The sequence below is a fragment of the Eumetopias jubatus genome, unplaced genomic scaffold (assembly GCF_037043125.1).
Source record: "Eumetopias jubatus isolate StellerSeaLion01/CBP00866 unplaced genomic scaffold, mEumJub1_p1.0 scaffold_6, whole genome shotgun sequence".
NCBI classification, from domain to species: domain Eukaryota; kingdom Metazoa; phylum Chordata; class Mammalia; order Carnivora; family Otariidae; genus Eumetopias; species Eumetopias jubatus.
In genome coordinates, this window is record NW_028274812.1 from 134,818,909 (window position 1) to 134,833,188 (window position 14,280).

The window sequence follows — 14,280 nt, forward strand, 5'->3', positions numbered from 1 at the left end:
ACACCTACGAACTCAACAGGAGATCAAAGAGGAGAGTAGCAACAACTCTCTGAACAGAGAAGCGACTACTTACTGGAAGGTAGGATGTGCGGAGAAGTGAATCCGAGGCGATATTCGGGAGGATAGACGGCGGGGGAGGGGGCTTCCGTCGGCCGCTTCTGGCAAGTGCTAGAGCCGCGGAGCACAAAATCGGACCTTTTAGAAGTCGGCTCCGCGGAGGGACGTCGCTGCAGTGGCTAAGCGGGGGGTGGAATCCTCCCGGGACAGTGTGGTCTCAGGACCCTCGGGGTCACAGAAAGACCGGGGGTGGGTGCCTGAGTGCGGCAGAGCTCCCAGGTATCGGAGCGGGGAAGCCGGCTGCAGAGACGGAGCAGAGTCGCGGGCTCTCAGCTCGGGGTGGCCATAAACTGTGATCCGCGGCCCAGTCGGGCCACTGCTCCTCCAGCAGGGACCCAACAAGCGGCAGATCCGGGGAGACTCCCCTGCCTCCCCCGGGAGGAGCGGCACGGGAGCGCACCGCAGGGATCTGCTGGGTTTGGAGACTGCACATGGGGTTGGGTGCCAGAGATAGAAACGCTCTGTCACAGGCCGGGTGAGCACGGAGTGCGACCGGAGACCAGGGAGACGGGAGTGACTGCTTTTCTCTGGGGGCGCACTGAGGAGCAGGGCCCTGAGTTCTCAGCTCCTCCGGGTGGAGCTTGGGAGGCCACCATTTTCACCCTGGTCCTCCAAAGCTGTACCGAGAGCTTGCAGGGAACAAAAGCTCCTGAGAGCAAACCTGAGCAGCTTGCTTAGCCCGGACCGACAAGGGCGGGGCAATTCAGCCTCCGGCAAAGACATTTGGAAACCACGGCAACAGGCCCCTCCCCCAGAAGATCAGCAGGAACAGCCAGCAAGCCAAGACCAAGTTTACCGATCAATGAGAACTGGAGAACTCCAGCGCTAGGGGAATACTGCACATAGAATTCATGGCTTTTTTTTTTTTTTTTACCATGATTCATTAGTTCATCAAAGTTAATTTTTTTAACTGTTTTTTTTTAATTTTTCTTTTTCCCTTTTACAACCAACATCTTATCAATCCCTTTAAAAAAAAACATTTTTTATTTTTCATTTTTAGAGTCATATTTTATCCCTTCATAGTAGTTACCCTTATTTTTGGCATATATATATAAGTGGTTCTCTCTTTAAAATTTTGAGATACAGTTTCTTTTAACAGATCAAAATATACCCTAAATCACTAGTATATGGCTTTGTTCTAGTCTCCTGCCTGATCACATTCTCTCCCTTTTTTCTTTCTTTTTTTTTAAATCTTCTTCTTTCTTTTTTCAAACAACTTATCTTATCAATTCCTTTTATAAAATCTTTTATAATTTTCATCTTTACAGTCATCTTCCATCCCTTCATTGTATCAACCCTTATTTTGTACATATATGTCTTTCTTCCTTTAAAATTTTAGGAGGCACTTTTTTCTAACAGACCAAAATACGCCCAAAATCTAGTGTGTGGCACTGATCTATGCACTAGCCTGATCATATTTGATCATATTCTGCTTTTTTTTGTATTGTTCTGTTTTTGTTTTTATCTTTTTTTTCTCTTTCTTTTTTCTTTCTTTCCCTTTCTTTTCCCCTGGTTTCAGGTCTTTTCTGATTTGTATACAGTATATTTGCTAGGGACATTGTTAACCTGTTAGCATTTTGTTCTCACATTCATCTATTCTCCTCTGGACAAAATGATAAGACGAAAGAAATGACCTCAGCAAAAAGAACAAGAGGTAGGACCGTCAGCCAGGGACCTACTCAATACTGACATTAGTACGATGTCGGAGCTAGAGTTCAGAATCATGACTTTAAAGATACTAGCTGGGCTTGAAAAAAGCGTGGAAGTTATTAGAGAAACCCTTTCTGGAGAAATAAAAGAACTAAAATCTAACCAAGTCGAAATCAAAAAGGCTATTGATGAGGTGCAATCAAAAATGGGGGCACTAACTGCTAGGATAAATGAGGCAGAAGAGAGAATCAGTGATATAGAAGACCAAATGATGGAAAATAAAGAGGCTGAGAAAAAGAGAGATAAACAACTACAGGATCACGAGGGCAGAATTCGAGAGATAAGCAATACGATAAGACGAAACAACATTAGAATAATTGGGATCCCAGAAGAAGAAAGAGAGAGAGGGGCAGAAGGTATATTGGAGCAAATAATAGCACAGAACTTCCCTAATGTGAGGGAGGAAACAGTCATCAAAATCCAGGAGGCACAGAGAACCCCTCTCAAAATCAATAAAAATAGGTCAACACCCCAACATCTAATAGTAAAACTTACGAGTCTCAGAGACAAAGAGAAAATCTTGAAAGCAGCTCGGGAGAAGAGATATGTAACCTACAGTGGTAGAAACATTAGACTGGCAACAGACCTATCCACAGAGACCTGGCAGGCCAGAAAGGACTGGCATGATATCTTCAGAGCACTAAACGAGAAAAATATGCAGCCAAGAATACTATATCCAGCTAGGCTGTCACTGAAAATTGAAGGAGAGATAAAAAGCTTCCAGGACAAACAAAAACTAAAGGAATTTGCAAACACGAAACCAGCCCTCCAAGAAATATTGAAAGGGGTCCTCTGAGCAAAGAGAGAGCCTAAAAGCAGCATAGATCAGAAAGGAACACAGAGGATATACAGTTACAGTCACCTTACAGGCAATACAATGGCACTAAATTCATAGCTTTCAATAGTTACCCTGAATGTAAATGGGCTAAATGCCCCAATCAAAAGACACAGGCTACCAGATTGGATTAAAAAACAAGACCCATCAATATGCTGTCTGCAAGAGACTCATTTTAGACCCAAAGACACCCCCAGATTGAAAGTGAGGGGGTGGAAAACCATTTACCATGCTAATGGACACCAAAAGAAAGCTGGGGTGGCAATCCTTATATCAGACAAATTAGATTTTAAAACAAAGACTGTAATAAGAGATGAGGAAGGACACTATATCCTCCTTAAAGGGTCTATCCAACAAGAAGATCTAACAATTGTAAATATCTATGCCCCTAACATTGGAGCAGCCAATTATATAAGGCAATTAATAACAAAAGCGAAGAAACACATGGACAATGATACAATAATAGTGGGGGACTTTAACACCCCCCTCACTGAAATGGACAGATCATCTAAGCAAAAGATCAACAAGGAAATAAAGACTTTAAATGACACACTGGACCAAATGGACTTCAACAGACATATTCAGAACATTCCATCCCAAAGCAACGGAATACACATTCTTCTCTAGTGCCCATGGAACATTCTCCAGAATTGATCACATCCTAGATCACAAATCAGGTCTCAACCGGTACCAAAAGATTGGGATTATTCCCTGCATATTTTCAGACCACAATGCTTTGAAACTAGAACTCAATCACAAGAGGAAAGTCAGAAAGAACTCAAATACATGGAGGCTAAAGAGCATCCTACTAAAGAATGAATGGGTCAACCAGGAAATTAAAGAAGAATTAAAAAAATTCATGGAAAACAATGAGAATGAAAACACAACTCTTCAAAATCTTTGGGATACAGCAAAGGCAGTCCTGAGAGGAAAGTATGTAGCAATACAAGCCTTTCTCAAGAAACAAGAAAGGTCTCAAATACACAACCTAACCCTACACCTAAAGGAGCTGGAGAAAGAACAGCAAATAAAGCCTAAACCCAGCAGGAGAAGAGAAATAATAAAGATCAGAGCAGAAATCAATGAACTAGAAACCAAAAGAACAGTAGAACAGATCAATGAAACTAGGAGCTGGTTCTTTGAAAGAATTAACAAGATTGATAAACCCCTGGCCAGACTGATCCAAAAGAAAAGAGAAATGACCCAAATCAACAAAATCATGAATGAAAGAGGAGAGATCACAACCACCACCAAAGAAATACACACAATTATAAGAACATATTATGAGCAACTCTATGCCAGCAAATTAGATAACCTGGAAGAAATGGGTGCATTCTTAGAGATGTATCAACTACCAATATTGAACCAGGAAGAAATAGAAAACCTGAACAGACCTATAGCCACTAAGGAAATTGACACAGTCATCAAAAACCTCCCAAGAAACAAAAGCCCAGGGCCAGATGGCTTCCCAGGGGAATTCTATCAGACATTTAAAGAAGAATTAATACCTAGTCTCCTGAAACTGTTCCAAAAAATAGAAATGGAAGGAAAACTTCCAAATTCATTTTATGAGGCCAGCATTACCTTGATCCCAAAACCAGACAAAGACCCCATCAAAAAGGAGAATTACAGACCAATATCCTTGATGAACATGGATGCAAAAATTCTCACCAAAATACTAGGCAATAGGATCCGACAGTACATTAAAAGGATTATTCACCACGACCAAGTGGGATTTATCCCTGGGCTGCAAGGATGGTTCAACATCCGCAAATCAATCAATGTGATACAATACATTAACAAAAGAAAGAACAAGAATCATATGATCCTCTCAATAGATGCGGAAAAAGCATTTGACAAAGTACAGCATCCTTTCTTGATCAAAACTCTTCAGAGTATAGGGATAGAGGGTACATACCTCAATATCATAAAAGCCATCTATGAAAAACCTACAGCGAATATCATTCTCAATGGGGAAAAGCTGAGAGCTTTTCCCCTAAGGTCAGGAAAGCGGCAGGGATGTCCACTCTCACCACTGCTATTCAACATAGTATTAGAAGTCCTAGCCACAGCAATCAGACAACAAAAAGAAATCAAAGGCATCCAAATCAGCAAAGAGGGAGTCAAACTCTCACTCTTTGCAGATGATATGATACTGTATGTGGAAAACGCAAAAGACTCCACCCCAAAACTGCTAGAACTCATACAGGAATTCAGTCAAGTAGCAGGCTATAAAATCAATGCACAGAAATCAGGGGCATTCCTATACACCAACAACAAGACAGAAGACAGACAAATCAAGGAGTCGATCCCATTTACAATTGCACCCAAAACCATAAGATACCTAGGAATAAATGTAACCAAAGAGGCAAAGGATCTGTACTCAGAAAACTATAAAATACTCATGAAAGAAATTGAAGAAGACACAAAGAAATGGAAAAACGTTCCATGCTCATGGATTGGGAGAACCAACATTGTGAAGATGTCAATGCTACCTAGAGCAATCTACACATTCAATGCAATCCCCATCAAAATACCATCCACTTTTTTTCAAAGAAATGGAACAAATAATCCTAATATTTGTATGGAACCAGAAGAGACCCCGAATAGCCAGAGGAATGTTGAAAAAGAAAAGCAAAGCTGGCGGCATCACAATTCCGGACTTCCAGCTCTATTACAAAGCTGTCATCATCAAGACAGTATGGTACTGGCACAAAAACAGACACATAGATCAATGGAACGGAACAGAGAGCCCAGAAATGGACCCTCAACTCTATGGTCCACTTACCTTTGACAAAGCAGAAAAGAACGTCCAATGGCAAAAAGACAGTCTCTTCAACAAATGGTGTTGGGAAAATTGGACAGCCACATGCAGAAGAATGAAACTGGACCATTTCCTTACACCACACACAAAAATAGACTCCAAATGGTTGAAAGACCTAAACGTGAGACAGGAGTCCATCAAAATCCTAAAGGAGAACACAGGTAGCAACCTCTTCGACCTCAGCCACAGCAACTTCTTCCTAGAAACATCACCAAAGGCAAGGGAAGCAAGGGCAAAAATGAACTCTTGGGATTTCATCAAGATAAAAAGCTTTTGCACAGCAAAAGAAACAGTCCACGAAACCAAAAGACAACCGACAGAATGGGAGAATATATTTGCAAATGACATATCAGATAAAGGGCTAGTATCCAAAATCTATAAAGAACTTATCAAACTCAACACCCAAAGAACCAATAATCCAATCCAGAAATGGGCAGAAGACATAAACAGACATTTTTCCAAAGAAGACATCCAAATGGCCAACAGACACATGAAAAAGTGCTCACCATCGCTCGGCATCAGGGAAATCCAAATCAAATCCTCCATGAGATACCACCTCACACCAGTCAGAATGGCTAAAATTAACAAGTCAGGAAACGACAGATGTTGGCAGGGATGTGGAGAAAGGGGAACCCTCCTATACTGTTGGTGGGAATGCAAGCTGGTGCAGCCACTCTGGAAAACAGTATGGAGGTTCCTCAAACAGTTGAAAATAGAGCTACCCTATGATCCAGCAATCGCACTACTGGGTATTTGCCACAAAGATACAAATGTAGGGATCCGAAGGGGTACGTGCACCCCGATGTTTATAGCAGCAATGTCCACAATAGCCAAACTGTGGAAAGAGCCAAGATGTCCATCGACAGATGAATGGATAAAGAAGAGGTGGTATATATACACAATGGAATATTATGCAGCCATCAAAAGGAATGAGATCTTGCCATTTGCAACGACATGGATGGAACTGGAGGGTGTTATGCTGAGTGAAATAAGTCAATCAGAGAAAGACATGTATCATATGACCTCACTGATATGAGGAATTCTTAATCTCAGGAAACAAACCGAGTGTTGCTGAGTGGTGGGGGTGGGAGGGATGGGGTGGTGGGGTGATAGACATTGGGTAGGGTATGTGCTATGGTGAGCGCTGTGAATTGTGCAAGACTGTTGAATCACAGATCTGTACTTCTGAAGCAAATAATGCAACATATGTTAAGAAAAAAGAAAAAGAAGAAGATAGCAGGAGGGGAAGAATGAAGGGGAGTAAGTCGGAGGGGGAGACGAACCATGAGAGATGATGGACTCTGAAAAACAAAGTGAGGGTTCTAGAGGGGAGGGGGGTGGGGGGATGGGTTAGCCTGGTGATGGGTATTAGGAGGGCACGTTCTGCGTGGAGCACTGGGTGTTATGCACAACAATGAATCATGGAACACTACATCAAGAACTAATGATGTAATGTATGGTGATTAACATAACAATTAAAAAATAAAAAACAAAAAACAAACAAACCTCAATGAGATACCACCTCACACCAGTCAGAATGGCTAAAATTAACAAGTCAGGAAACGACAGATGTTGGCGGGGATGTGGAGAAAGGGGAACCCTCCTACACTGTTGGTGGGAATGCAAGCTGGTGCAACCCCTCTGGAAAACAGTATGGAGGTTCCTCAAACAGTTGAAAATAGAGCTACCCTATGATCCAGCAATTGCACTACTGGGTATTTACCACAAAGATACAAATGTAGGGATCCGAAGGGGTACGTGCACCCCAATGTTTATAGCAGCAATGTCCACAATAGCCAAACTGTGGAAAGAGCCAAGATGTCCATCGACAGATGAATGGATAAAGAAGAAGTGGTATATATACACAATGGAATATTATGCAGCCATCAAAAGGAATGAGATCTTGCCATTTGCAACGACGTGGATGGAACTGGAGGGTGTTATGCTGAGTGAAATAAGTCAATCAGAGAAAGACATGTATCATATGACCTCACTGATATGAGGAATTCTTAATGTCAGGAAACAAACTGAGTGTTGCTGGAGTGGTGGGGGGTGGGAGTGATGGGGTGGCTGGGTGATAGACATTGGGTAGAGTATGTGCTATGGTGAGCACTGTGAATTGTGCAAGACTGTTGAATCACAGATCTGTACTTCTGAAACAAATAATGCAATATATGTTAAGAAAAAAGAAAAAGAAGAAGATAGCAGGAGGGGAAGAATGAAGGGGAGTAAGTCGGAGGGGGAGATGAACCATGAGAGACGATGGACTCTGAAAAACAAAGTGAGGGTTCTAGAGGGGAGGAGGGTAGGGGGATGGGTTAGCCTGGTGGTAGGTATTAAAGAGGGCACATTCTGCATGGAGCACTGGGTGTTATGCAGAATGAATCATGGAACACTACATCAAAAACTAATGATGTAATATATGATGATTAACATAACAATAAAAAAAATTTAAAAAAAGAAATGCAGCTGAGTTTTGCATATTGATTTTGTATCCTGCAACTTTACTGAATACATTTATCTGTTATTTTGATAGTCTTTAGGGTTTTCTGTATAAAATATCATTTTATCTATAAATAGAGACAGATTTACTTCTTTTATTCTGATTTGGATGCCTTTTATTTTTCTTGCCTAATTGTTCTGGCTAAGACTTCCAGTACTATGTTGAATAAAAGTGGCGTGGGTGAGCATCCTTATCTTGTTCCTGATCTTAGAGGAAAAGCTTTCAACTTTTCACTGGTGACTATGATGTTAGCAATGGGCTTGTCATATATGGCCTTTATGATATTGAGGTGTGTTCCCTCTATACCCACTTTATTGAGAATTTTATCATGAATGGACATTGAATTTTGTCAAATGTTTTTTCTGCATTTATTGAGATGGTCATATGATTTTTATCCTCATTTTGCTAATGTGGTATATCACATTGATTGACTTGTGGATGTTGAACCATCCTTGCATCCTTGGAATAAATCTCACTTGATGATGGTATGTGATCCTTTGAACGTGTCATTGAATTCAGTGTGTTAATATTTTTTTTAAGATTTTTGCATTTATGTTCATTAGGGATATCGGCCAGTAATTTCTTTTCCTACAGTGTCCTTGTCTAGTTTCACTATCAGCATAATGCCGGCCTGATAAAATGAATTTGGGGGTATTTCCTCCTCTTCTATTTTTTGGAAGCACATGAGGATTGGTATTAATTCCCTTTTTAAAAAATTTTTTTATTTATTCATTTGAGAGACACAGAGAGAGCATGAGCATGGGGAGGAGCAGAGGGAGAGGGAGAGGGACAAGCAGACTCCCTGCTGAACAGGGAGCCCAATGTGGGGCCCAATCCCAGGACCCTGAAATCTTGACCTGAGCTGAAGTCAGACACTTAACCGACTGAGCCACTCAGGTGCCCCATGGATTGGTATTAATTCTTTATTTTTTTTATTTTTTTAAATATTTTATTTATTTATTCATGAGAGACAGAGGGGGAGAGAGAGGGAGAGAGAGAGAGAGAGAGAGAAGCAGCCTCCCAAGGAGCAGGGAGCCCGATGTGGGACTCGATCTCAGGACCCTGGGATCATGACCTGAGCCAAAGGTAGACGCTTAACCATCTGAGCCACCCAGGCGCCCTGGTATTAATTCTTTAAATGTTTCATAGAATGTACCAGTGAATATAACCATCTGGTCCTAAACTTTTTTTTTTTTCATTTATTTTTACTCTGATCTATGGTATTTCCTTCTTTCTACTACCTCTGGGCTTAGTTTGTTCTTCTTGTTCCTTCAGGTATAAAATTAGGTTGTTTATTTGTGATCTTTCCTGTTTCTTTTTTTTTTTAAGATTTTATTTATTTATTCATGAGAGACAGAGAGAGAGCAAAACAGAGGCAGAGGGAGCAGCAGGCTCCCCACTGAGCAGGGAGCCCGATGCGGGACTCGATCCCAGGACTCTGGGATCATGACTTGAGCCAAAGGCGGACACTTAACCATCTGAGCCACCCAGGCACCCATCTTTCCTGGATCTTAATATAAGCATTTAGTGGTATGAACTCCCCTCCGCTACTTAGAGCTGCTTATACTACATCCCATAAATTTTGGTATGTTATGTTTTCATTTTCCTTTGTCTCAAGACTTTTTTTTAAAATTTCTCTTCTGATTTTTCTTTGATCCATTGGTTGTTTAATAGCATGTTGCTTAATCACCACATATTTGTGAATTTTCCAGTTTTCTTCTTATAATTGATTTTAGTTTCATATCATTGTGGTCAGAAAAAAAAAATGCTTGGTATGTTTTCAGTCTTCTTCAACTTACTGAGACTTGTTTTGTGGCCTATTGTAAGATCTATTGTGGAGAATGTTCCATGGACTTGAGAAGATTATGTATTCTGCTGCTTTTGAGTGGAATGTTCTGTACAAGACTGTTAAGTCCATCTGGACTAATTTGTCATTTAAGTCCCATGCTTCCTTATTGATTTTCTATCTGGATGAAGAAAGTAGGATATTAAGGTCCTCTGTTATTATTGTTTTTTTGATCTATTTCTCCCTTAAGGTCAGTCCCTTTGCTTTATATAGTTAGGTACTCCTATATTGGGTGCATTAGTGTTTACAAATGTTATATCCTCTTGTTGGATTGACACCTCTGTCAAGGACATATAATGTCCTTCTTTGTCTCCTATTACAGTCTTTGGCTTAAAGTCTATTTTGTCTGATATAAATATAGCTGCTCCAGCTTTCTTTTGGCCTCCATTCGCGTGGAACAGCATTTTCCATCCCTCACTTTCAGTCTGTATATGTCCTTAAAGCTAAAGTGAGTCTCTTAAAGGCAGCATATAGTTAGTTGGGTCTTGTTTGTTTGTTTGTTTGTTTGTTTTAGTCTATTCATCCACTCTATGTCTTTTGATTGGGGAATTTAGTCCATTTATACTTAAAGTAATTGTTGATTGGTATGGACTTATTACCATTTTATTAAGTGTTTTCTGGCTGTTTTGTTCCTTTCTTCTTTTCTTGCTCTCTTCCTTTGTGATAAGATGCTTTTCTGTGGTATGCTTAGATTCCTTTCTAAAAAGAAAGGAATATCTTGTATCTTGTATATTTGCTGTATGTTTTTCCTTTGTGGTTGCCAGAGGCTTACATAAAGCAACTTGCATTTATAACAGTCTATTTTAAGTGAATAACAACTTGTTCAAATGTATTCTAGAGCTCTACATTTTTACTTTCTTCCTCCCTCCCCATGTTTTATGATCTCTTTATCTTATCTAAATTATTGTAGTTATGGTTATTTATCTAATACGTTTTTAAATAAAATCATTTCTCTTTTCTTTTCTTTATTATTATTATTATTATTATCAGAGAGAGAGAGAGAGCGAGCGTGCATGCATATGGGAGGCAGGAGAGGCAGAGGGAGAGCGACAGAGAGAATTCCAAACAGGCTCCACACCCATCGCGGAGCCCGGTGGTGCCCGATGTGGGGCTCAATCCCACAACCCTGAGATCATAACTTGAGTTGAAATCAAGAGTTGGACGCTTAACTGACTGAGCCACCGAGGTGCTCCAGTAAAATCATTTTTCTAATTAAACTAGCCAGAATTGGTTTCTGTGGCTTGCAATTAAGAAACAGACCACTATTCTTCTATAACTGCAATTATAGGTCCCCAGACCTCACCAGCTGAGGGTACAAATAAGGTCACTTTACTACTTAGACACTTATTTTGTTAGTTAAATAGCCCACACCCCTGTATAACTACAGTGTCCCAGGGTTGTTGTTTTTTCAAAGTGTTTGTTGTTTGTCTTCTTTTTTATATTTGTAGATATCTCCAAGCTCCTTCATGCCACTGCTCATTTCAGCAAGATGAGTCAGCCCCACCCACCACTTAATAGTCTACTTATTGTTCACATGTCATTTCTCCCATATAATGGGAGTCACAGTCCTTTGATTGTTCACATGTCATTTCTCCCATGTAATGCGTAATGACTTTTGAACACGGCTCTTCTTGGCTTACATTCTTAGAGGCCTCCAGGAAAGACCCTTAGCCCCAGGCATCACAGAGTTTAATGAGCTGAATGCTTTAATTTTACACAAGCTCGTCCCTCTTTAGAGCACCTATTTCTCAAGGGGAAGGGGCTGAGGCAGGCTCATGTAATGTCCACTGTGCTCTACCTGAAACCATTGCTCTCCTCCAAACCTTAGTCTTGTTGCTGAGTCCTGCTCAGCATGCCTGAGTTTTTCTTCCCTTAGAATGAATTCACTCTCAGGCACCTGGGTGGCTCAGTTGGTTAAGCGTCTGCCTTTGGCTCAGGTCATGATCCCAGAGTCCTAGGATCGAGTCCCACATTGGGCTCTCTGCACAGCAGGGAGTCTGCTTCTCCCTCTCTCTCAAATAAATAAAATCTTAAAAAAAAAAATGAATTCACTCTCAGAAGCTCTGCATTTATTGCTCTTCCTTCTTTTGAGCTCCCATTCCCCTGCCAGTTCACCAGATATGACTTTCTTGGTACTCCACTCTACCATGCACATCCATTACGGAGCGCATGAAGCAAATGCAAAGGACTCGGGAACTGGGTGAAGCCTGGGCGCATGGGAAGTCCCAAGAGTGACAATTACTTGCTTCTTACCCTCTGCCTAACTTTCCTTCTCTGTGTCCAAAAATATCAGAGGAACCCCTCTTTAACCCAGTCCAGTTGAACACCTTGTCCCCTGCCTTAGTGATTCCCAGCTGAGCTTGGAGGTGAGAGGCTATCTGTCCTACCAAATCCCTACAGATTCTAAGTTATTTCTCTTGATTTGGGCCCTTCCCATTTTCTCTCTGCCATTGATAACGTGTATTTCTTGTCTATCTCCATGTAACAAATGAACCCAAAACTTAGTGGCTTAATACAAACATTTATTGTCTCACAGTTTCTATACGTCCCGAATACAGGAACAGCTCAGCGTGAAGATCCACAAGCTCCAGCCAAGTCTTCACATAATAGCAGCTCTAGCTGACCTCTTAGCTGGGAGATTGGAGCCAGAACCACAGAACTAAGCTGCTGCCAAATTCCCGACCTACAGAAACTGTGAGATAATAAGTGCTTATTGTAAAATCATGCATCTTTGTAATCAATCTCTTACTCCACCCCAGTCCTCTGGCACCTGATCTAGTGTCTTATGCCTACAGTTTTCCTATTCCAGAGTATGATATCAATAGAACCATACAGTAAGTAGCCTTTTGAGTTTGGCTTTTTTTCCCCCCCTTTACATAATGCTTTCGAGATTCCTCCCTATGGTTGCATAAGTTATTCATTTGCTCCTTTTTATTGCTGAGGAGTATCTCCTTGTAAGGCTGTACCACAGTTTGTTTATCCATTCACAGTTGATGGATATTTGGGTTGTTTCCAGGTTTTAGTGATTAAAAATACAGCTGCTATAAACATTAGCCTTGAGGTACTTCTGTGGACTTATGTTTCCATTTCTCTTGAAATACCCAGGAGTAAGATCAAAATGGATCACAGATCTAAATGCAAAGCCCAAACCTACTAAACTTCTACAGCAACATTTTTCAATAGAACTTTCTGTAATGATGAAAATGTTTTATTATCCTGTAACGTTCAATATAATAGCCAGTAGCCACATGCGGCTATTAAGCCCTTGAAATGTGACTAATGTGGCTAAGAAATGGAATTGTTAATTTTATTTAATTACATTTTTATTAATTCAAATTTAAGTAGCCACATTTGACTCGTGGTTACCATATACGACAAGGCACTTCTAGAGGAAAACACAGAAGAAAATCTTTGTGATTTCTCTTTAGGCAAAGATTACTTAGGGCACAAAAATCAAATCATAAGTCATGTATTTTTTTTATAAACTGGACTTCATCAGAACTTAAAAACCTCTGTTCCTTGAAAGAGGCCTGTAAGAAAATGAAGAGACAAGTAACAGAGAAAATATTTGCAAAACAAATACCTGGCTAAGGAAATTCACAGTTTAATAATAAGAAAACAACCCAATTAAAAAAAATAGGCAAAATATTTGAACAGACACTTCACCCAACAGATTAAGATAGCAAATAAGGACATGGAAAAATGCTCAGCATAGTTATTCATTAGAGAAATGGAAATTATCACCATGTAATACACCTTATACTTAATAGAATGCCTTTTTTAAAAATGATTTTATTTATTTGAGAGAGAGAAAAAGAGAAGCAAACTACAGAGAAAGATTTAAAAGATGGCTTTTTTTAGTTGACATATAGTTAACATACAATATTATATTAATTTCAGGTGACAACGTATTGATTCAACAGTTATATACACATTGCAGTGCTCACCACGATAAGTCTAATTACCATCTATTACCATACAGGGTTATTACAATATTATTATTATTATTATTTTAAATACAATCTTTTTTTAAAGATTTTATTTATTTTTTTTTGAGAGAGCGAATGCGGGCGCATGAGTTGGGGGAGGGGCAGAGAGAGAAGCAGACTCCCCGATGAGCAGGGAGCCCAATGCGGACACTCGATCCCAGTTCCCTGGGATCATGACCTGAGCCGAAGGCAGACGCTTAACTGACTGAGCCACCCAGGTGCCCTATCTATCTATCTAGATAGATAATCACATCTTCTTTATCCATTCATCTATCAATGGACGCTTGGGTTGCTTCCATATCTTGACTATTGTAAATAATGCTGCAATAAACATAAGGGTGCATATGTGTTTTTAAATTAATTCTATACTTTTTTTGAGTAGGAAAACTCAACATCATAAATTTGTCAATTCCCCCTAAATTAGTTTATAAATTTAACTTGATCTCTTAAAAAATA